Source organism: Lithobates pipiens, unplaced genomic scaffold, assembly GCF_037356315.1.
Source record: "Lithobates pipiens isolate NorthernLeopardFrog02 unplaced genomic scaffold, aLitPip1_a1.2 Scaffold_22, whole genome shotgun sequence".
NCBI classification, from domain to species: Eukaryota; Metazoa; Chordata; class Amphibia; order Anura; family Ranidae; genus Lithobates; species Lithobates pipiens.
The window spans coordinates 47,832,205-47,856,192 of NW_027507784.1; the positions used below are offsets into that span (position 1 = coordinate 47,832,205).

Below are 23,988 nucleotides of genomic sequence, written 5' to 3' on the forward strand. Positions count from 1 at the left end.
GGGTTAACATCAGGGGCCATCAAAGGGTTACGTGTGCTCCTATGGAATGCTTTCTAACTGTGTGGGGGTGGACTCACTAGAGGAAGAGAGAGATCTGTGTTCCTTGTTTACATAGGCAGACCACCGTTGTGTCTCTCCTGTGTACGATCATGGGTGGCCAGCGGCCAGTGCGCCCCCTGGACCTGCTGATTGGCTCCTGCTGTGTCCAATCAGTCCAATCAGAGCTGATCTGAGGAATCATGTACAGGTACGTGATTTCACCCTTAAGGGCTGCCCTGCCGCAGTATATGTATGTGGGGTGGTTCTTAACCACTTGCTGACCGGCTAACGCCGATATACGTCGGCAAAGTGGCAGGGGTGCACAAAACGTCATACCCATATATCACTTCATCATTGGCGGCTAGCAGGAGGACTCGATGTCCACTGGTGGCCCGCGATCGTGGCACAGAGAGGCAGAATGGCGAGATGCCGATACTGTATATGTATGGAGGAAAGGTGGCTCTCCTACTTAGGATCATGTACCTACTACGTGATCCTGCACTTCCGGGCCTTGGGCGCACACCCAAGCCACTGGCAACCCGCTGCTGCTGTGATAAGACTCAATGTCCGCTGACACCCATCGATGCTTTGGACACTGACAGAACTGTGGTCTTTCTATGTAAACAAGGCAGATCACCGCACTTTGCAATGATCACTGTATTAGTGTCACTGGTTTCCAAAAAGTGTCAGTTAGTGTCCCGATTGTCCACCGCAATATCGCAGTCCCTCTATAAGTCGCTGATCACCACCATTAAATTTAAAAAAATCCCATAGTTTGTAGATGCTATACAATCAGTATATGCTTATTGGGATTTTTTTTTCTGTTTTTTCTATTGGATATGTTTGATAGCAGAAAGTAAAAAATCTTGTTTTTGTTTAAAGCGCAAAAAATTAAGGGGTGGGGGGGTTTAAATACCAACAAAAGAAAGCTCTATTTGTGGGGGAAAAAAGGACATACATTTTGTTTATGTACAGTGTGTACGACTGCACAATTGTCAGTTAAAGTAACGCAGTGCCGTATCACAAAAAATTACCTGGTAATGGGGGGGGCTAAAACTTCCTGAGCTGAAGTGGTGAAGGCAGAGAGAACTTTGAAGTAATTCTATTACTGGAGGCAGCAAGCATTATTGGTAAAAAGTGTTTGTTAATGATTTAAAGGGGTTGTAAAGGTAAATGTTTTTTCACCTTAATGCATTCTATGCATTAAGGTGAAAAAACATCTGACAGTGCCGGCGCCCCCAGCCCCCCCGTTTTTACTTACCTCACCCCTTGAAAGTCCCGTGCTTGCCCCGGATATCCTCTTCACCACTCAGCCTGGCCGCTGATTGGCTGGAGTGGATGGATTGAAAGCAGCGCAGCCATTGGCTCGCGCTGCTGTCAATCACATCCAATGACGTGGCAAGCTGGGGGCGGGGCCGTGTGATACAGCGAGCGGCTATAGCCGCCGGCTGTATCGCGGGAGTGCGCCCGCAGGTGCTTCTCACCATGCGAGGGAGCTCGCATGAACGTGAGAAGTACCTGCGGGAGGAAGAAGAGACAGCCGCCGAAGGACCCCAGAAAACCAGGTTCGAAGCCACTCTGTGCAAAACGAGCTGCACAGTGGAATTAAGTATAACTTGTTTGTTATTTTAAAAAAATAAAATAAAATACCTTTACAATCCCTTTAAGGAAACCTTTGATGAGACTGCCTCCTAAAAATGCCAGCTGCTTGGCTTTCTGACTCGCTAGTCCAAAACAGTTCTGATGATATGAGATTCTGTCCCTATTTGCCCTCTACGTCTTGTCTGTGTCTCACAAGAGAAAGACAGTCATCCAAACCCTTAAAGTAGTTATTTTGCCATTTGTGTCCCTATTGATGAGATTTCCTTATGACTTCCTGTCCCATAGCCAAAACCGGAAGTAAGAAGAACAGGAAGAACTGTAAGTGTGACAATCCCAGGTTGTCACCAGGGTCACCAGAACTAATATTCCCATTGGAATATTGTCCCTCTATTTCTGTTCTGGTGGCAACTTAAAATTTGGGTTTTTCTATTACCTTCACTCAGTCCTCCCTTCTCTACAGCCTCCTGAAGCACACATTTTACACATCAACTCTAATGCCTCGTGCACACGACCAGACTTTTCAATGGACTTGGTCTGGCGGACTGGAATCTGTCGGACAATTCGATCATGTGTGGGCTCCAGCGGACTTTTTCTTCCCAAAAGTACGGCGGACCTAGAAATAAAACTTGCTTCAAATCTTTCTGACAGACTCGAGTCCGGTCAAACAATCCGGTCGTCTGTGTGCTAGTCCGACGGACTAAAATCCACGCTAGGGCAGCTATTGGCTACTGGCTATGAACTTCCTTATTCTACATCATTACGTTAGAATCCGTCAGACTCTTGGAGTGATTGTGTGTCCGTTCATTAGAAAGTCTGGCGAACCTCAGCTGCAAAGTCCGTTGGATTGTCCGCCGGACCAAGTCCGTTGAAAAGTCTGGTCATGTGTACGCGGCATAAGCTTTAGCAGGGAGGGTGCAGGGATCTGATGGGACAGACTGCAGAGCACGTAGAAGGGAGCTTACTGTAACGGAAGGAACAGTGGAAGGAACAGACACACCCCCTTCACACAATCTCATAGGGGCACAGCTGAGGCTGTCAATCACAGGCTGTGTGCTTGAGGGCCCCTTCCCTACCCCACTCCATCCCTTGATATCAGCATTAGCTGTCAGAAATGACTACAGATAGCAGAGAAACCAGACAGCAGACAGAAGTAACACTCAGTGCTTTGAACTGAGGCTAGTACACACTATGGAAAGATATGCTTTGCTCATTTTTCATGTCACAGGTTTACAACCACTTTAAAGTGCACCAGTGCCTAGATTATGCACATTAAAGTATTTACATATTCAACAAGAAATGAAAGAATATGCAGAGGTCCATAAAGTCAGATAAGAGAAGTACCACAGTTCTAGGCAGATCCAGAAAGCACAAAAATAGCTTCTCCAGGCAGAGAGATCCGGGTGCGAGCCACAGCATGCAGACAATGTAGGTAATTAGAAGACTCTGGACGGCCACACAAAACAAAATCGGTGCCTTTATTCTAAAAATCACAGGAGCACTACTAGTGACATCACAGCAAGAAGCAACAACAGCTAACGCGTTTCACACTATAGAAAGTGCTTATTCATGAATAAGCACTCTCTATAGTGTGAAATGCATTAGCTGCTGTGATGTCACTTGTAATGCTCCTGTGATTTTTTGAATAAAGGCATCGATTTTGTTTGGTAGTGCGGCCGTCCAGAGTTTTCTAATTACCTACAAGCAATGAAAGTATGTTACAAGCACCAATTGTAGCTGTAGACATTGTCGAGAAATTCATCTCAAGATCTTGTTTACAAAGGCGCTGAGGCCTATATATGGTGAACCAGCCATTTGCGCATGCATACCTCTTGCATAGCTCCCAACTGTCCCTGATTTTGAGGGACTGTCCCTGATTTGGAGCAATGTCCCTCTGTCCCTCATTCCTCTTCATGTGTCCCTCATTTTGCTCTGATCTATACAGATGTATATTAAATGCACTTTTTATATATTCATCCAATTTCTAAATTGCTGCATTTTTACATTTTAAAAGTCAATATAAAGGAATAGTAGTGGTAAAAAAAAGTCCTTGTGGATTTAATTAACCTTTTTTTGGTTAATTCTCCTTTAGGGGGGTGTGGCAGGGGGCGTGTCCTATGCCTACATACATTTGTTAGTAGGTGTCCCTCATTCCCATCTCAAAAGGAGGTGTGGAATATCAACCAAAAATTCAGAAAAAAACAACACAAAACAAATGCTATAAACTAAGTTGCAATTCAGTGAGTAAAATAAGTATTTGATCCCCAAGCAAAACATGACTTAGTACTTGGTGGAGAACCCCTTGTTGGCAAGCACAGAGTTCAGATGTTTCTTGTAGTTGGTGACCAGGCTTGCACACATCTCAGGAGGGATTTTGGTTCATTCTTCTTTACAGATCTTCTCTAAATCCTTAAAGTTTCTTGGTTTTTCCCTTTGCAACTCAAAGTTTCAGCTCCCTCCATACATTTTCTATAGGTTTAAGGTCCAGAGACTGACTAGGCCACTCCATGACTTTAATGTGCTTCTTTTTGAGCCACTCCTTTGTTGCCTTGGCGGTATGTTTTGGATCATTGTCATGCTGGAAAACCCATCCACGACCCATCGTCAGTGTCCTGGCTGAGGGAAGAAGGTTCTCATCCAATATTTTACAATACATGGCCCCATCCATTGGCCCCTCAATGCGGCAAAGTTGGCCTGTACCTTTAGAGCCCATCACACAGGGGCAGCACGACTTCCAGCGAGACTTTGGGAGGCAACTTGGACACGACTTGAGTATGAATCACAGCACGACTTAAGGCAACTTAAAGTTGCCTCCAGGATAGGGGACTTTGCCAGTGGCCAATCACATAATAATCAGCTCTGTGGGAGAGAGGGGTTTGCCTAGAAAACAGTTTTTACTACCTGGAAAGTTGCTCCAGTTAAGACATGGGATCAGACTTGGAGGCAACTTCCATTGAAATCAATGGGTACAAGTCGCCTCGAAGTTGGATTGAAATAGTACAGGGACCTTTTCTGAAGTTGGAGCAACTTTAGTAGTGTACATTAAGATGACTCTCATTCACTAATGCCACGTACACACGATCGAATTGTCTGGTGGAATTGGTCCGGCAAACAATCCGGCAAACAATCCGCCGGACTTTATAACGAACGGACTTGGCCACACACGGACACTCCGAAAGACCGGCAATTTCTAATGCAATGACGTACAGCACGTACAACAGGACTAGAAAAAGGAAGTTCAATAGCCAGTAGCCAATAGCTTCCTTCTCGTACTTGCTTCAGAGCATGCGTCATTCTTAGTCCGCCGGCGGACAAATTTTGAGTCAAAACTACTTTCTAAGTCCGCCGGACTTTACGATGAAAAAATCAGCTGGAGCCCACATACGATCGAATTGTCCATTTATCATGTTGCGTGACTTGAGGCAACTTGGGACGACTTCAAGTCGGATCCAAAGTTGCCCCTGTGTAAATGGACTCTTAGCAGAGAAGCAGCCCTAAAGTATAATGTTTCCACCTCCGTGCTTGATTATAGGGATGGTTTTCTTAGGGTCATAGTCTGAATTTTTCGGTGTATGGAGCTAATGCCAAAGAGCTCAATTTTGGTCTCATCTGACCACAGCGCTTTCTTCCAATCGGTCTCTGAATCATTTAGATGTTCATTGGCATGACTGTACATGTACCTTCTTGAGGATGGAGACTCGTCGTGTTTGGAGGAAGAAAAATGTTATCAAGTTTTTTCCTGTGTCCCATTAGAAATCCTAAAAAACATCTAACATTCTGCTGTGTATGTAGAACAGGAAATAAAGAAAAATCTCCCTATAGTGAGTAAAATCTCACAAGATTTCCTCCCAGTTACTGTTCTGGTGACAACAGAACATTGTCCCTTTTTTCAACTCTGATGAAAAGAGCCATAGGACAAATAGAGGGACTCTCCTTAGGGCCGGTTCACACAGCGAGGCGCGGCGAGGCGTCTCCGACTTGCCTCGCCGCGACCTGCGGGGATCTCAGCGGCGACTTGCAGAGGACTTCTGTATAGAAGTCAATGCAAGTCGCCCCCGAAGTCGCCCAGAAGTAGTACAGGAACCTTTTTTCTGAGTCGGAGCGACTCGAGTCGCTCCTCTCAGAACGGTTCCATAGTACTGAACGGGGGCGACTTGCGGGAGCGAGGCGAGGCGAGCCGTGTCGCCTCGCATCGCATCGCTGTGTGAACCGGCCCTTAGAGTGGAGACAGCAATGCAAACCTAACAGAAGTTTTACTCTTCCCAATTCTATCCAAAATTTTAAAAATTATTATTATTTTAGATACACTTTACCAGTTTTAGCATTTCTCAGATTGATTTTGTGACCTGCCTGCAGTAGCTATTCAAAAGAAAAGTTTGGGATTGTAAAAACAATTCTACTAATGTAGGTGGATGCAGCATCAATCCGATACTGCATCTATCCGCCCGCAGTCAGCGGCTCTCTGCTCTGCCCTCCAGTACTCACTAGAGCTCTGGGCACATCGTAAATGTTTGGGATCTTTCCTAAGCCTGGACTGCCTCAGTGACATCAGCTGACAGCAGGCTTTAGCCCGCTGTCAGCTGAAAATGGGTCACAGCAGTGTATTCCTGTGATCTATAGGAGAAGTATGGCTAAAAAATGTCTGGGCATACCTCTCCTTTAACCAGTTGCTGACCGCACACTGTAGTTTTACTGCTACAGTGCGGGCCGGCTGCGCAGAATCACATATATATACATGGTTTGGCATTTCTGGGTAGGGGGCACCAATGATTTATGTCTGGGATCCACTGATCGGCAGAGCGAGTGACAGGAGAGAGTTCTGTGTAGGTAAACAACACAGAGCCAAGCAGGAAATAAAAACTGGCACATCGCTTAGTAAAAGCACCACACAGTAAAAACTTTACACTTATTAGGCACGCAGTTAACCATTTGATTGTCCCAGATGTTAACTCCTTCCCAGCCAGTGTCATTAGTACAGTGTCAGTGTATATTATTAGCACTGATCGCTATATTAGCATAGCTCCCAACTGTCCCTGATTTCGAGGGACTGTTCATTATTTGAAGCAATGTCCCTCTGTCCCTCTTTCCTCCTCATTTGTCCCTCATTTTGATCTGATCTATATCATTGTATATAAAATGCACTTTTTATCTATTAAAAAGTGTTTACCTTTCAACTGATTTCTAAATTGCTGCATTTGTAAATTCCAAAAGCCAATATAAAGAAATAAAAGTGGTAAAAAAAAGCACTTGTGGGTTTAACCAATCTTGGTTTTTTTTTGTACAATTCTCCTTTGAGGGGCCATGCCAAGGGGTGTGTCCTATGCCTGCATACTTTTGCTGAAGGGTATCCCTCATTCCCATCTCAAAAAGTTGGGAGGTATGGTATTAGTGTCACTGGAGATGTCAGTATCAGTTAGCTAGTTCCCACAAAGTGCCAGTTAGTGTCAGATTGTATGCCACACATTCACAGTCCTGCTAAAAGTCACATTACTAGTATGAAAAAAAAAAAAGTAAAAATGCCAATATATGTTCCATCCTTTGTAGAATCTATAACTTTCACATTTATTTAATTATTGTAAAGTTATTGGGATTTATTTTACCAAAAATATGTAGCAGAATACATTTTGGCCTAAATTTATGAAGAAATAAGATTTTTAAAGTAAAAGAAAGTACAAAATAATGTTTTTTTTCAGTCTCTTTTCATTTATATAATAATAATAAAAAAAACCCCAGTGGTGATCAAATACCACCAAAGAAAGCTCTATTTGTGGGGGAAAAAATATATATAAATTTCATTTGAGTACAGTGTTGCATGATTGCGCAATTTCCCGTTAAAATAGTGCAGTGCCGAATAGCAGAAAATGGCCTGGTCATGAAGGGGATACAATCCTCTGGAGGTCAAGTGGTTAATAATAAGACTTTGATGATCCTACAACTTTCTACACACAGTTGTAACATTCTTAGCAACAACCGCGCAGTATGCTTTGTTAAACAACAGCAGATGGCATCATAGAATGCCACAGAATTAAATAATATCAGGTTTGGTTTTCCCAGAGCAAACAGCTCTAATGTTGTGCTAAATAGTAGTAATAATGAAATGAAATTTTTCACAACCTGTTAAATAATTAAGTAACAGAAGCTTAAGTGACTGCAGCCATTATTTGTCAGGGTAATTTTTAAAAATAGCTAAACGTATCCAAAACCCCCCCTAAAAAATGGCCCAGCGAGGAAAATTAGCTGACAGAGATCATATGATCAGGAATCACTCTAAAGCCTCATACACACGATTGGACTTTGTACAAACTTTCCCTTGGATTTTTGTACAAAGGGCGTCGGCCCTGAACTTGTATTGCATACACACAGCAGGACTTTTTCAGCCAACTTTCACCAAATCACGTGTTTTTTTTTTGCTCTTTACCGCCACCTTTGGTCAACTTCTGTATTGTTGTCTGATCTTTTGTATTGGTTCTGAGCATGCCTGTTTGTACTTTGTACAAAAGTCCTATGGTTTTCTGTACACACGATCAGACTTTGCTCCATCGGACTTTTGTTGCCAGAAAGTTTGTCCGTTCGCACAGCCAACAAAAGTCAGATGAAAACCAAAAAAGTTTGTCGGATGGAGCGTACACACGGTCGGATGTTGCTCCAAAACAGCTAATTTGCATGTTTGTTGTCAAAAAGTCTGATCGTGTGTATGGGCCTTTTGAAAGCCACCACACACATCTGGTGGCTCTTAACCACTTCAGCCCCGGAAGGTTTTTTCCCCCTTCCTGACCCAGCCAATTTTAGCGATACAGCACTGCGTTGCTTTAAGTGACAATTGTGCGGTCGTGCGACATTGTACCAAAATAAAATTGATGTTCTTTTTTTCCCCACAAATAGAGCTTTCTTTTGGTGGTATTTGATCATCTCTGCAGTTTTTATTTTTTGCGCTATAAACAAAAAAAAGCAGCAGTTTTGAATAAAAAAAATATATACTTTTTGCTATAAAACGTTCCCAATAAAATTTTTTCAAAAATCTAATTTCTTCATCAGTTTAGGTCAATATGTATTCTGCTACATTATTTTGGTAAAAAAATCCCAATAAGCGTTTATTATTGGTTTGTGCAAAAGTTATCATGTCTACAAACTATGGGTTCGATTTATGTCTTTTTTTTACTAGCAATGGCAGCGATCAGCGATTTTTAGCGGGACTGCAACATTGTGGCTGACAAGTCTGACCCTAAGTGAGGCCGCGTACACACGGGCGGACTGTTCGCCCAACCTTGTCCGCTGAACAGTGTTTGGGCGGACAGTCCGCTCGTGTGTGGGCTTTCAGCGGACAGTTTCAGCGGACAGTTGGACGGACAAAGTCTTTCGGAAATTCCGAAAAACTGTCCGCTGAAACTGTGTTTGAGCGAACAGTCCGCCCGTGTGTGGGCCTGTCCGCTGTACTTTCGAAATGAGCGGACTGTTCCCGCTCGGAAAGTCCGCCCATTTCGAGCGCGTGTACAGGTAGGTGGGGCCCGCGAAGGAGACGTCGCGGGCTCCGCCGCCTGGAATGGGCTTAAAGGGGAACCCCAACGCCGAAAAAAATCGGCGTGGGGGTTCCCCCAAAGTCCACACCAGACCCTTGTCCGAGCACGCTACCCGGCCGGCCAGGAAAGGGGGGCGAGCGAGCGCGCCCCCCCTCCTGAGCCGTACCAGGCCGCGTGCCCTCAACATGGGGGGTGCCTTGGGGAAGGGGGGGCCACGCGGCCCCCCCACCCCAAAGCACCTTGTCCCCATGTTGATGAGGACAAGGGCCTCTTCCCGACAACCCTGGCCGTTGGTTGTCGGGGTCTGCGGGCGGGGGGCTTATCGGAATCCGGGAGCCCCCTTTAAGAAGGGGGCCCCCGGATATCGGCCCCCCACCCTATGTGAATGAGTATGGGGTACAATGTACCCCTACCCATTCACCTGTGAAATAAAGTACAAAAAAAAACACAACACAGGGGAAAAAATATTTTATTGCACAGCTCCGGGGGTCTTCCGTCTTCGGGGGTCTTCTCGCCGGACTCCTCCGCTATCTGTGTGTAGCTCTTTTACTAGCGGAGGAGTCCGGCTTTCTTCCTCCCCGCCGCCGGCCTCTTCTCCCGACTTCGGGGGTCTTGTCCCCCTCTTCGGTTCTTCTGCCGGGCCACCGCGCCTTCTTGTAGCTCTTTTACAGGCGGTGGCCCGGTCTTCTGTCGCCGCTGCCTTCCGTTCTTGTTCTTCTTCTTCTTCTTCTTCTCCTGGAGATGTTGACTCGACGAGCTCTCCGGCCGGAATGCCAGAGCCGCTCTGTGCGGTCACTTATATAGTGACAATGGGGCGGTGTCACATGGTATATGTCACATGGGTTGGTCACATGGGTTGATGTCACATGGGGACTATGACATCGTAAGGGGGCGGGGTCACCATGTGACCAACCCATGTGACATATACCATGTGACACCGCCCCATTGTCACTATATAAGTGACCGCACAGAGCGGCTCTGGCATTCCGGCCGGAGAGCTCGTCGAGTCAACATCTCCAGGAGAAGAAGAAGAAGAACAAGAAGAACAAGAACGGAAGGCGGCGGCGGCGGCGACGACGACAGCGGCGACAGAAGACCGGGCCACCGCCTGTAAAAGAGCTACAAGAAGGCGCGGTGGCCCGGCAGAAGAACCGAAGGCGGCGACAGAAGAACGGAAGGCAGCGGCGACAGAAGACCGGGCCACCGCCTGCAAAAGAGCTACAAGAAGGCGCGGTGGCCCGGCAGAAGAACCGAAGAGGGGGACAAGACCCCCGAAGTCGGGAGAAGAGGCCGGCGGCGGGGAGGAAGAAAGCCGGACTCCTCCGCTAGTAAAAGAGCTACACACAGATAGCGGAGGAGTCCGGCGAGAAGACCCCCGAAGACGGAAGACCCCCGGAGCTGTGCAATAAAATATTTTTTCCCCTGTGTTGTGTTTTTTTTTGTACTTTATTTCACAGGTGAATGGGTAGGGGTACATTGTACCCCATACTCATTCACATAGGGTGGGGGGGCCGGTATCCGGGGGCCCCCTTCTTAAAGGGGGCTCCCGGATTCCGATAAGCCCCCCGCCCGCAGACCCCGACAACCAACGGCCAGGGTTGTCGGGAAGAGGCCCTTGTCCTCATCAACATGGGGACAAGGTGCTTTGGGGTGGGGGGGGCCGCGCGGCCCCCCCTTCCCCAAGGCACCCCCCATGTTGAGGGCACGCAGCCTGGTACGGCTCAGGAGGGGGGGCGCGCTCGCTCGCCCCCCTTTCCTGGCCGGCCGGGTAGCGTGCTCGGACAAGGCTCTGGTGTGGACTTTGGGGGAACCCCCACGCCGATTTTTTTCGGCGTTGGGGTTCCCCTTTAAGCCCATTCCAGGCGGCGGAGCCCGCGACGTCTCCTTCGCGGGCCCCGCCTACCTGTACACGCGCTCGAAATGGGCGGATTTGCCTCCTTACGTGGGCGAGTCCGTTCATTTCAAAAGTTGAGCGAACTGTTTGGCAAACAGTTCGCTCAAACAGTCCGCTCGTGTGTGGGCAAGTCCGCTCATGCAAATTTTGAGCGGACTGTTTGCCGAAACTGTTTGACGAACAAGGTTGGGCAAACAGTCCGCGCGTGTGTACGCGGCCTGACACTTTTTGGGGACCAGTGACACCAATACAGTGATCAGTGCTATAAAATTCACTGATAAATGACACTGGCAGGGAAGGGGTTAACACTAGGAGGAGATCAAGGGGTTAAGTTTGTCCTAAGGAGGTGCTTTCTAACTGTGGGGGGAGTGTTACACTGGAGGAAAACAGAGATCGTGTTTCAGCTTAGCTGAAACAGAAGATCTCTCTTTTCATCACTGACAGATCAGCGGTATGCCTTGTTTGCACACGTGTCTCCTATGAACGATCGGCGGGTCGTGGCGGCTATCGTGGCCGCCAGACCCATTGATTGGCTTCCACTGTGTCCAATCACAGCGGGAGTGGTGCTTCAGTGCAAGTACCTGATTTTGGTGCAGCCGGACCGCCCTGCCGCAGTATATGTATGGTGGGCAGTCCAGAATCTGTTAAAGTGGAAGTAAACTACAACTGAGCATTGCAAACTGAAAACACTAGTTAATCATTTTTTTTTATATCCAAAGCAAACTCACACATCCATCCATGTCCCTATGCATTATTTTTGAGAACTCACTTTGAAAAACACTCCTAGCCATAGTCATATTGAATGAGGGCAGATGATTCATGTAGCATTTTTGGAATTCATTTGCCCTTAGCTCAGGCATTCAGGCAGGGAAAGCCCATTTTCCCCTCCTTCAGATGACAGGTAAAAAAAAAAAAAAATGCCCAAGAAGATTCCTGGGATGTACAACATTATTTTTTTTGCCCTTGATGTTTATCCCCTTTCAGGCCAGTGTCAATACAGTGACACAGCATATTTTTTAGCACTAATGACTGTAATAACTTCACCGATTCCCAAAAAGTGTCAGTTAGTGTCAGAATGTCCGTCACAATATCGCAGTCCCGCTATAAGTCACTGATCACCTCCATTACTAGTAAAATAATAAAAATTCCAGTAGTGACCGCCTTTAATGTTATATCTACTGAGGGTTTAAAGTTTATGTACATCCATCTGTATTTTTAGTCCTAAATACAGTAGGTAAGGGTTAAGACTCTGTTTAATTTTTGCTACCTGTGACCCATTGGGGAGATTTACCTTAAACTGATTGTAAAGTCTCGTTATTTTTTTTTATTTTTTTAAACAAACGTGTTATACTTACCTCCTCTGTGCAGTGGTTTTGCACAGAGCAGTCCAGATTCTCCTCTTCTCAGGTCTCTCTTTGGCGCTCCTGGCCCCTCCCTCCTGTTGGATGCCCCCACAGCAAGCGCTTGCTATGAAGGCCCCTGAGCCGAGTCACAACTCCCTGTGTCCATTCAGACATGGAGCCCCAACCCAGCCCCACCCCATCTCTGCCCTGACTGGCTAGGTGACTTTGATTGACAGCAGCGGCAGCCAATGGCACCACTGCTGTGTCTCAGCCAATCAGGAGGGAGAATCTCGGATGGCTGAGACACTTGTGGACATCGCTGGACAGAGAGGGACCTCAGGTAAGTGTTAGAGGGCGTGGGGGCTTCTGTATGCAGAAGGTATTTTATCTTAATGCATCAAAAAAACTTCTGACTTTACAACTCCTTTAACTTCCTGCTCTAGAGATACAAGATGTGAGAGGAAATCTTTCTAAAGTGGGGGGAATTCCCCTCTTGGACGGTTGTCACCACAGACTAAACGTCCTCATTCCAGTCCTTGTGTGTTCTGGTGATTATTGTAAAATTTTGCATTTCCCTTTCTGTCCCAAAGACAATGGTCACCGGGAAAAACAGAGCGAGAATCCCCCATGATCGGGACACAGGCAGTAATTATAACCTGACAATTAAGCAGATGGTTTTGGCTTTAAATACAATTTAATTACACTAAAATTGAATTTGTAACTTACTAAACAAAAAAATCTTTAGTGGGTCAATCGGACTTTTCAGCACTAGTACATAGAACATATGGTAAAAAACTAATTTTAATTGTAACAATCTTAAAATACACACACGGGTTGCTATTGCTATAGCAATACAATCATCCTCTCATAGCTATAAATGTGCTGGTTTCAATATTTTATCATAGCTAACTAGTCAACAGTTAGACCGTAACAAATACAGAGTGTCAGAAATTAATATATACACTATATTACCAAAAGTATTGTGACACCTGCCTTTACACGCACATGAACTGTAATGGCATCCCAGTCTTACTCCGTAGGGGTTCAATATTGAGTTGGCCCACCATTTGCAGCTATAACAGCTTAAACTCTTCTGGGAAAGCTGTCCACAATGTTTAAGAGTGTGTCTATGGGAATGTTTGACCATTCTCCCAAAAGCACATTTGTGAGGTCAGGCAGTGATGTTGGACTGGCTCAGCACTCATATTCTCCTCTCTAATTCATCCCAAAGGTGTTGGGTTGAGCTCAGGACTCTGTGCAGGCCTTTCAAGTTCTTCCTGCCCAAACTCACTTATCCCTCGCTTAATGGACCTTGCTTTGCGCACTGGTCCAAATCAATTGGTGGAGGGGGGATTATTGTGTGGGGTTGTTTTTAAGGGGTTGAGCTTTGCCCCTTAATTCCAGTGAATGGAATTCTTAAGGCGTCAGCATACCAAGACATTTTGGACAATTTCATGTTCCCAATTTTGTGGGAACAGTTTGGGGATGGCCCCTTCCTGTTCCATCATGACTGTGCACCTAGAGGCGATTCAGTTCGCATTGTGCACTATATAAGTATTTCATTCATTTCATTCATTCATTCACCAGTGCACAAAGCAAGGTGCATAAAGATATGGGTGAGTGAGTCTGGGGTGGAGGAACTTGACTGGGCTGCGCAGAGTCCTGACCTCAACCCGATAGGACACCTTTGGGATGAATTAGAGCTCAGACTACGAGCCAGGCCTTCCGGTCCAACATCAGTGATTGACCTCACAAATGCACTTCTGGAAGAATGGTCAAACATTCCCATAGACACACTCCTAAACCTTATGGACAGTCTTCCCAGAAGAGTTGAAGCTGTTATAGCTGCAAAGGGTGAGCCAACTCAATATTGAACCCTACAGACTAAGACTGGTATGCCATTAAAGTTCACATGCCTGTAAAGGCAGGCAGCCCAATACTTTTGGTAATATAGTGTAGATGCGACACATTTTAAAGAGGGATTCCGCCCCAAAAAAATATATTAAAAGCCAGCAGCTATAAATACTACAGCTGCTGACTTTTAATAAATGGACACTCACCTGTCCCGGGTTCCAGCGATGCCGGCAGCCGAGGCCGATCGACCGCTCGTGCCTCGGCTGCTGCCGCCGCCATTCTAGGTGAGGGAATCAGGAAGTAAAGCGAATCGGCTTCACTTCCCGGTTCCCTACTGCGCATGCGCGAGCCGCTCCACGCAATAGGTGATATCTGCGCTGTCACTGGGACCCGTGTGTGTCCCAGCAGACAGCGCGGCAGGGCAGGAAATGGCGTAGACTCCCGTGGGAGTCTATGCCCGGAAGTGGGTGAAAATACCTGTCTTTGACAGGTATCTCCACCCCCCTCCCCCTGAAAGGTGTCAATTGTGACACCGGAGGGGGGGGGGGGGGTTCCGATCAGCGGAGGTTCCACTTTAGGGTGGAATCCCGCTTTAAGTTTCTTCTTCTTGTCAGCCTATCTAAGTCTAAAAACAGCCCAGCCTTTGCACTCCAGGAATGGTCAGACTCAAGAGGGGGATGGGCAAGGAAGCATAAAGGAATCCAATGGTCAACAGGGACACAGAAAAATGTTGCAGCAGAGTCCCATGGTATGGTCGGGCACAGGGATCGGCAAACATAAAATTAGTTTTTTACTATAATTGTGTTGGTGCCCTAAAATTTCCATACACCCACTACAGATGGTTTTTGTTTGATATCCATTACTACTGGAATGTTGGCACCATTTTCAGTCTCAAGTCACACTTAGATGGTTCCTAAATACTTTATACAGTGATTCTTGACTATAGACTGTGCCTGTGAAAAGCCGATGTTCAGTGCTGAATATACCATTTTTGTTTAAAAACGCTCGAAAATATTGTCCAAAAAATACACACTCTGTATTTCTTTTTCCTGCCAAATTCTTTTTACAACTGACCGCAAATTTAGATGTGAAAATGTATTAAATTGTTATCCTATCTGAGAATTTGAACCTGGCTTATCATCGCTGTCGGAAGGGGCTGGGTTGCTATAAGTTACAGTAACTATTCTCTATTACTGTGCATAATAGTTTGAAATCATTTCTCATTATCTTGGCTCAAAGCTATAATGGGCGGAATCATGTTTCATAACTGGCAGAGAATGAAAAATGCTTTTGATATGTCAAGGTCATTTTCAATTGTAACAAAACATTAGTAGTGAAAGATAATGTTCCAAGGCTTTTTTCACATAATGTTTTCATAAGTGCATGTCTGTCATCAGTTTTCAGATGTCTCTGGATGAAGATACGAACCTACGCATATCACGGCTGTCAATCTGATCCCTTTCAGCTTTTAAATATTTTCCCGAAATCCAAACTTAGAACCAACTTTTCAGAACATAAAATGTGGAACAGTTTTTATAATTCATATATTAATGAGCCATTAATATATTAATATAAATATATACTGGGCTTGTTAACAGAAAAAAATGGTTACTTCTAAAGATAATGACATTTCACTGGCCGAGATTTTCGTAATGTAAAATTAGATTGGTTGTGCAGTATAGTGCTTATATTCTCTATATTGGACTGACTCCAATGTGTGCCTGTGGAGAGTTGCAAACATAAAACTTGGGGATCAGCTATTATAGCAGTGGCGGCTGTTTTTTTTTTTTTATTGGGGGGGAAAATAATGCACCCACAGCCCCCCCGATCAATCAGCCCCACACTTTACCCCATCAATGGCACGGGCAGTGCGTCCCTCTTGGCAACAGGCAGCGGCTTCTCCTGCATCTCCTCATGGCGGCAGTGCGTCTCCTCCCTCCTCCTCCTAGGCCAATAGGATCACTTCTCTTTTCAGCCAATCGGGAATTGGGTCCCAAGACACACTTGCTGATTGGCCGGGAGGAGAATCAGTGTGCCTCAAGACCACCTTTTTTTGAAGCCTATTAAAGCCTCAGGCTCTAATTATGTGCTTAAAGGAAAAACATTGGAATCCATGCTCCCGGTGCCCCACATGTAGATTAGGGGGCTGGACGCATGGATAAGGGGGCGGCGCCCCTGCGTCCTGCATTATGGACCACCACTGCTTTATAGTAGACATTTAGCCAACCTGATTGGTTAAACCAAATGTTCACAATGAATAACAAAATTGTCCAAGACTATTCCAAAAGAATGTTACTATAGCTGTTATGGCTGGCAGATGTAATTGCCCCATCTCATGATGGAGTCCTAAATACTGTATAATACAAGCACATGAGAGGAGGAGTTTAAGGGAGAATATGATCATGGTGTATAATTACATAAATGATTCATATAGTGAATTTAGTGCAAAGTTATTAACTTTAAGATCATTACAAATGACAAGGGGACACTCTTTGCATACTTAAAGGTTTTTTACAGTGAGAGTTGTGAAAATGTGGACTAGACTCCCATTAAATGAGTTCTAGCCAGCTTAGTTGATTGTTAAAACGAAATGCACAGAATTTAACTGGTTATTACCATTTATAAGTAAGAACACCAGAGATTGTTAATCCAATGAATATTCGATTGCATTGGGGGATTAGGAAGGATTTTTTTTCCCCGGTTGGAACACATTGGATTATGCTTTATAAGGGAATTTTTGTCTTTTTCTGGATCAGCTCAAGGCATAGGATTCTGTTCATGAAGGTTTTTCAATGTATTTATGCATTTTTTCAATTGGTTGACCTAGATGGTTTTTTTTTTCAACCTGACTAAATGCATACGTAACCATATAATTGTTAAAGGGTCAGTGCACTGATAGTAATATATCTGTATATATCTGTATACGTCCATTGGTTTCCTTATGGCTATAGACCCTGTGTTTGTTACACAAGAATAACCTATCTGCCATTCACAAAGATGCTGCTGGTTAGTAAGTCTCCTGGTCCAGCAATCAACATCCTTACATATATTTGCAACGGAAATCACTATCTTGAGTCCATTCAAGTACTGCATCTGATTTTAACCGAAGCCCTGATGAATGGGGAGTGTTTTCTCAACCCCAAAATGTGTTGATTGGGTTTTACTGCAACCAATAATCAATCAATTTGGACTCTATCATCTATCTATCATTTGGTCTGGCACTCCTTCTGTTGGTACATGTTTTTTATAGTACCACTTAGCCCACTGAGTAATTTTTCTGTAGAAGTCCTTTGGTTTTCACCTTATTATCATCCCTGGCTTAAAGAGGCTGTATCTCTAAAAAAAAAAAAAAAAAAAAAAGATCTTGTTACCTTATAGCAGGTTAAAAAGCACAGTACTCGTGCTGTCTAATCTGTCCCTTTCTTTGCTGTAAAAAACCTGGTTAATCCTGAATTTTCCTGCGTCCCCCCCCCCCCAGTGTGCTGACCATGGTAATCATGGCTGCTAATCCATGACTACTGTGGTCAGGTTATGTGCCTCCGTAATCCTGCTGCCTGCTGCCCCTTCTCCCCCTCCCTGTGTGTGTGTGAGCCATCTCCTCTGACCCCCCCCCCCCCACCCTCATGCCGCTATTAGTAGCTGGCAGTAAAGTTAAGGAAAGATTACTGCCAGCCCCTCTGTTCTATCAAGCCATACTACACTGTGTACATGTTTGTATAAAATTAGGCTTCTAAATACCTTCTTTCAGTTAGTTTCTGGCCAGTCACGTCACTGCTCTCCTCCCCCGATCTAAGGGTTACAGCGGGAGAGGCTGAGCAGACAGCACAGCAGTCACGTGACCTCCCTGGCTGACATCAGAGGGGGGTCTTGGCCCCTCCCACTGAAGCCCTTAGATCAGGGGAGGACAGAGGCTGGAGTTCATGTGACCGGCCAGAAACAAACTGAAATAAGATATTTAGAGGCACAATTTTATACAAACATGTACACCGTGTAGTATAGCTTGATAGAACAGAGGGGCTGGCAATAATATTTCTTTGAGTTTACAACCACTTTCCTTACTGAATGTAGAATGTGTTGCGTGTTTCTGTTCCTTCTGCTGCATTCTCAATCGTATAAAATAAATAAAAATCCAAAGACTTAGTAGACTCTATAGCTGCAGCTAATGTGTAAGCCCCGGACTTTAAGGACAGAGGAATTGTTACTGGATTTTGTTATTGAATTTTGTACCAAAATCTCAAATATTAGTTTTGAATGTAGTGATCCTATGTATTCACTCTAACTACCAACCAGAATACAGTTATCAAGTGTCCGCTACAACCCAAAAAATGCCAATTAATAGCTAAATGGTTGTTATAAGTTAAATACCATGGCAGATATACTTATTTTGTAATCCATATTGCCTGCAGTTTTTTAGAAATAAATGTTTCCCTTTTTTAAATCCAGTCACTGTTGCTCTACTTCTGTCCTTAACCTATTTTCTTAACGGTAGTCAGAATGGTATGAATGTTCATCTACACCACAGCTTCATTAGGGACCTCTGTTCTAGAAAGTTCTGCCTAGATACAACTCACCATCTTGCTTCCAGTCATCTATCATATCCTACCATGCACTATTCCTAGGAGACAAGCTTCACTGTCATCATCAACTACATATCTTCTGGCAATGTCCCTCGTGGCAGCTGTCTTTTTTTCTTTGAACTTCCCAGTGTGTAAGATTAAGTGTTGTCAGGGTCGTACCTGTAAACTCTGGGGCACCATGGAAAATTTCTATAGTTCTCCCTCACCAGCTCAAAAAGTCGAATTTACAGTAATGAGTAGACTATATAAACTGATAAAAATAATGAGCCTTGGCATGACGAGAACTGCCCTGGAAAGCCTGCCACATGGTGAGAGACTGTCTTGCATAAAATGCAATTAAGTGAGCTGGAAAAAGAGAGATGAAGAGGGAAACAAAGAAATGGAGTACCATGCTGACTTTTAGGGCTTGTTCACACCAGGTGTGTTGGGACTACACTGGTTAGCCTTGTCCAGCACTTTCCCAACGCAAGACACAGCAAGGCAAGCAGCCTTGTTTCCCATCATGCCAGTTCAAACCACCACCCTGCGGTAGTGTGCACTAAAAAAAGTATGGCATGCCAATAGAACTTAATCCAAGGCCACTTTTTTACATTTCAAGAAAATGTGCACAATAAAAGTACAATAGGCCCATATTGACGTATTGGCACTGTCCCTCCTAGCACACACCAACGGCCATGTGTTTAGCGCAGCTGCTGGTGTGAATTAGCACTTAGTTCTGTTGTGTAGCAGCATGAATGAAATGTACACTGAATGCATGCTTGACAGTATCAACACCATGTCTTATTTTTACATTTTTCCTTATAAATCTGTAACCACGTGCTGTACTAAAACCTACTACAGCTAGCCTTTGTTCGTATGCTTTGATTTTAGCAGCTAACAAAGATTTTATTTCCCAGTTACATTCATTAAACTGTTACAAAAATCCATTGGATGCTGTATCTGTGCTCTCTGTTCTATAACAAGATATAAAGTCTCCTGCTGTTATGCAGTTAGAGAAGGTAGCAGACACCTTTCTATGTGTGCTCATTTTAGAATCTTCAGATCATTCTTCAGAATGTGTTCTAGAATATATTGTATTTCCTGTGCCCTTTGTCCTATCAGTTGGAAGATGAATGTTCAGAGAAAAGTTAGAGTTTCAAAAACTCCTCAAATGTCTTCGGGCATTGGGTTCTTAAGAAATTTGCAATTACTTTGCTACATTATAGGGTCAGTGTCTCCAGTGTCTCTATTTCTGTTCTAAGTGGTCACCACAGGTTTAAATTCCCTTTTATATTTTTAACGAAGGATTCTTATGGGAACATCTCTAAATAAAAGTTCCTAAGTCCTCCCATGTGCTGCGACCATTGTACAGGACTTATTTTGCTTATTAGGTTTTTAATGCTTAGTTTACATCACGTACACTTCACCAGGAAGAGTAAGTCTCCAGAGTGGTAAAAGGCAGAGACTGTAATTCATCTGGGAAAATCTTGCCATTGAAGACCCCCAGAGATATAACAATCCAGCTGGTGCCATCCAGTGACCACCTGTCATGGAATTTTTGGGAAACTTGTCACAGAGCTAGACAATTCAAACTGAGCATTATGTTATACTTTTATAAAGTCAGATGTCTCTATCCAAATCCAAATTTTTGTGTTATTTTTGGCAGAGGGATTCCCAAAAGTCTTCTGGGCAGAAGGGACCAAAGGTTATATATGCTTCTGCTATTGCCTAGACATTAGACATATATGCTTCTGCTATTGCCTAGACACCCTTAGCTTGACTGCCAGTGTCACCATTTTCTGCCATTCTATCTTACTATCCCTGATAGAAGTTTTACAGAGAAGTACCTTAAGTTGTTTTTGGCCCCTGTCTTCTCATCAGGCAGGGCTTCCAGGAGCTTCCTAAACCATTCTGCACAATATTGCATAAATGGTTGCTCTGTAATACGCATGCTCCTGGAGATGGGCTTGGATCCCTGTTGACCTCAACAGGACTTTTGGTTCCTGAATTTCATAGTCAAAGGGTCACAAATAATAAAACGTTCAGTCAAACTACAACTGTCCAATCCTTTCAGAAGTTCACTCATCTCTGTTGAGAATATGATGAAAATATTCATAAACCGAAGTTTACCATCAGCAAAAACCACATGTCAAAATGTGTGCACTTTACGTTTTTAAATCTACCTTGGTTTTAACTCACTGCTGTTTGGCTCTAAGACCCCCCTGTTGCTCAATAAAGAACTCATCACATATAAGGAATCATAGAGAGGCTCATGAAGTTAAAGGGGATCAGAGCAATCTCAACTTCTGCAGAAAAAGTAACTATATTTATTCAGATTCCTCTATCTTTAGATCTACTATTTTGAGTTGGCATGTGTAGATAATTTTCATTTTTTCATCATATCATTATACCCTGTATATATATATATATATATATATATATATATATATATATATATATATATATATATACACACAGTTAGCACCTAATATATTTCAGGAGCTCCTCAGAGCTGAAGGCAAACTATATGACCAAAGTTTGTGTACACCTGACCATCACACCAATATGAACTTGATGGACATATCATGCCAAATAAATGGACATCAGTATCGAGTTGTTCCCCACTTTTCAGCTATTACAGTCTTCACTCTACTTGGAAAGATTTCCAGAAGATTGTGTCTTTGGGATTGTGTGCCAATTGAGACAAATAGGTATTTATTTTGAATGGGAAAACCTGGCTCACAATTCAACCCAAAGATGTTTAGTAGGCTTGATGTCATGCCTCTGTGAAGTCCACCCCAGTTCTCTCTCTTTACGGAGCTAGCTTTGTACACAGTGACAATGGAACAGAAAAGGGCTTTCTCTAATTGGTTGCCACAAGTCAGAGGCTCACAATTGTATAATTGCATGCTGCAGCTTTAACAGTACTCACAACTGGAAACACCTAAAGTCAACAACATGGACGAGTGTTCACATTTGACCATATAGTATATTTACAATAAAATTATACTGTGCACAGATTACGTTTTCTATTGCAAAGCCAACTTCCCACCATCCCAAAGGATAATGCTATGTTGCTATAGCTTAAAATGATAGATCAATATGCTGCAGTTTGAAATAACACGCAGTGCCAAATATCTGAGTTCTATATGGACATGAGCATTGTACATTTGTATGAATGTTTGATGTGTGAATGCTATTATTTCCTTCCAGGTCATATGGTAGACAAAAAACAGGCACAGCAGAAAGAAATTTGATTGAATCAGTACTAACTTGAGGACTGCAGCATTTTACAAATTCCTGCTTTTTGTTTTTAATGTTCTGACTACCAGAAAAAGCAATGTTTCACTCCAATTTTCAAGCTGTGATAGCCTTTGTGAATTTAGTATCAACTATTCATTGCAGACATCCCAAGGCAATCCAAAATTGGACCTTCAGTGCTGTGGTATACTGATTTAAACAGCTGCAGGGCACTATTATTATTCAGTAGAGGGACTACATTTAAAAAAAAAAAAGAAAAAAAAGAAAAAGAAACAGACACATATGGGTTGATTTACTAAAATTGGAGCGTGCAAAATTGGGTGCAGTTCTGCAGAGAAATCAATCAGCTTCCAAGTTTTATTGTCAAAGCTTAATTGAACAAGCTTAATTTAGAATAAAAGAAACAATAAGGTAAAGGCCTTCACTCATTCTTTTAATAAGTTGATTGGGCCACCCGGTACAGGTTTATTCTGCACACAGAGTGCTATACTTAGCCATCTGGGAAATGTAGGCAGGATAACCCTATGCAATTTGTAAATGTTTTTATGGTTTTTATTTTGACATGAAATAAACTTTTGTATAAATTATTACAGTTGTAGTCTTTCTTTATTGGAGTTATTCATGGAAACCTTTAAAGTCCTTTACCTTATTGTTTGTTTTGTTTAAATCTTGATATGGATGTGGTGCCATATTAACCACTTCAGCTCCGAAAGGTTTACCCCCTTCATGATTAGGCAATTTTTTTGCAATATGGCACTGCGTTAATTTAACTGACAATTGCGTGCGGTCATGTGATGCCAAATAAAATGTATGTCCTTTTTTCCCACAAATAGAGCTTTATTTTTGTGCTTCTTGATCACCTCCATGGTTTTTACTTTTTGCACTATAAACAAAAAAAGACCATTTTGAAAAAAAAAATGCAATAGTTTTTAATTTCTGCTATAAAACACATCCAATAATAAAAAAAAAATCTTCAAAAATTTAGGCCAATATGTATTCCGCTACATATTTTTGGTAAACAAAATTCCAATAAGTATATATTGATTGGTTTGCACAAAAGTTTTGCAAGATTTTTGGAATTTTGATTTACTCTTTCTTTTTTTTTTACTAGTAATGGCGGAGATATTACAATGACTTATAGCGGGACTGCAATATAGCGGTGGACAAATCAGACACTAACTGGCACTTTTGGGGGACCAGTGACACTAATGCAGTGATCAGTGCTTAAAAATATGCACTGTCACTGTACTAATGACAGTGGCAGGGAAGGTGTAAACATCAGGGGTGATCAAAGGGTTAAATGTGTTCCTAGGGAGTGCTTTGTAACTATGTGGTGGTGGGGGGGGGGGGGGTACTTGTACGGTGGGAAGGCAGAGATCCATGATTCTGCTTAGCAGAAACACAAGATCACTGCCTTCCCTTGTCACAGAGTGGCAATCTGCCTTGTTTACATTTTCTGCCTGTGCCATGAATGATCGTTGGGTTCTGACGGGCATCGTATCCACCAGACCTGCTGATTGGCTCCCACTGTGTCCAATCACAGCAAAAGCAGGTCGCTGCCCCAGACCCGGAAGAGCAGAATCACGTACCTGTATGTGATTCTGCACATAGGAGCCGCCGTCCTGCAACAGATGTTCATGGGGTGGTCGGCAAGCAGTTAATCGAGACCTGTCTCTATATATTAAGCTAAAGTTAGAAGCTAATTGGCTTTCATGCACAGCTGCACCAGATTCTGAGTACACCAGTTTTAGCAAATTTCCTGCATAATTTATTGTGATTTGGGTTTACATCTTTTTTTTCTTTTTAAGCTGAACTCCAGAAATACAAGTCTCACCATATTTTATTTCACATCCTAAATATGGGTGTAATATAAAAGAGAGAGAGAGAGAGAGAGAGAGAGAGAGAGAGAGAGAGAGAGAGAGAGA

At 43.6% G+C, this 23,988-nt stretch overlaps 1 protein-coding gene across 4 annotated transcripts in view; it reads left to right on the plus strand.

Annotated features, from left to right (window-relative positions):
* The window catches only part of LOC143923736 (sodium channel protein type 2 subunit alpha-like), a 200,634-nt gene that overhangs the window by 17,976 nt on the left and 158,670 nt on the right, over nucleotides 1-23,988 (plus strand). The gene's annotated exons all lie outside the window — the stretch shown is intronic.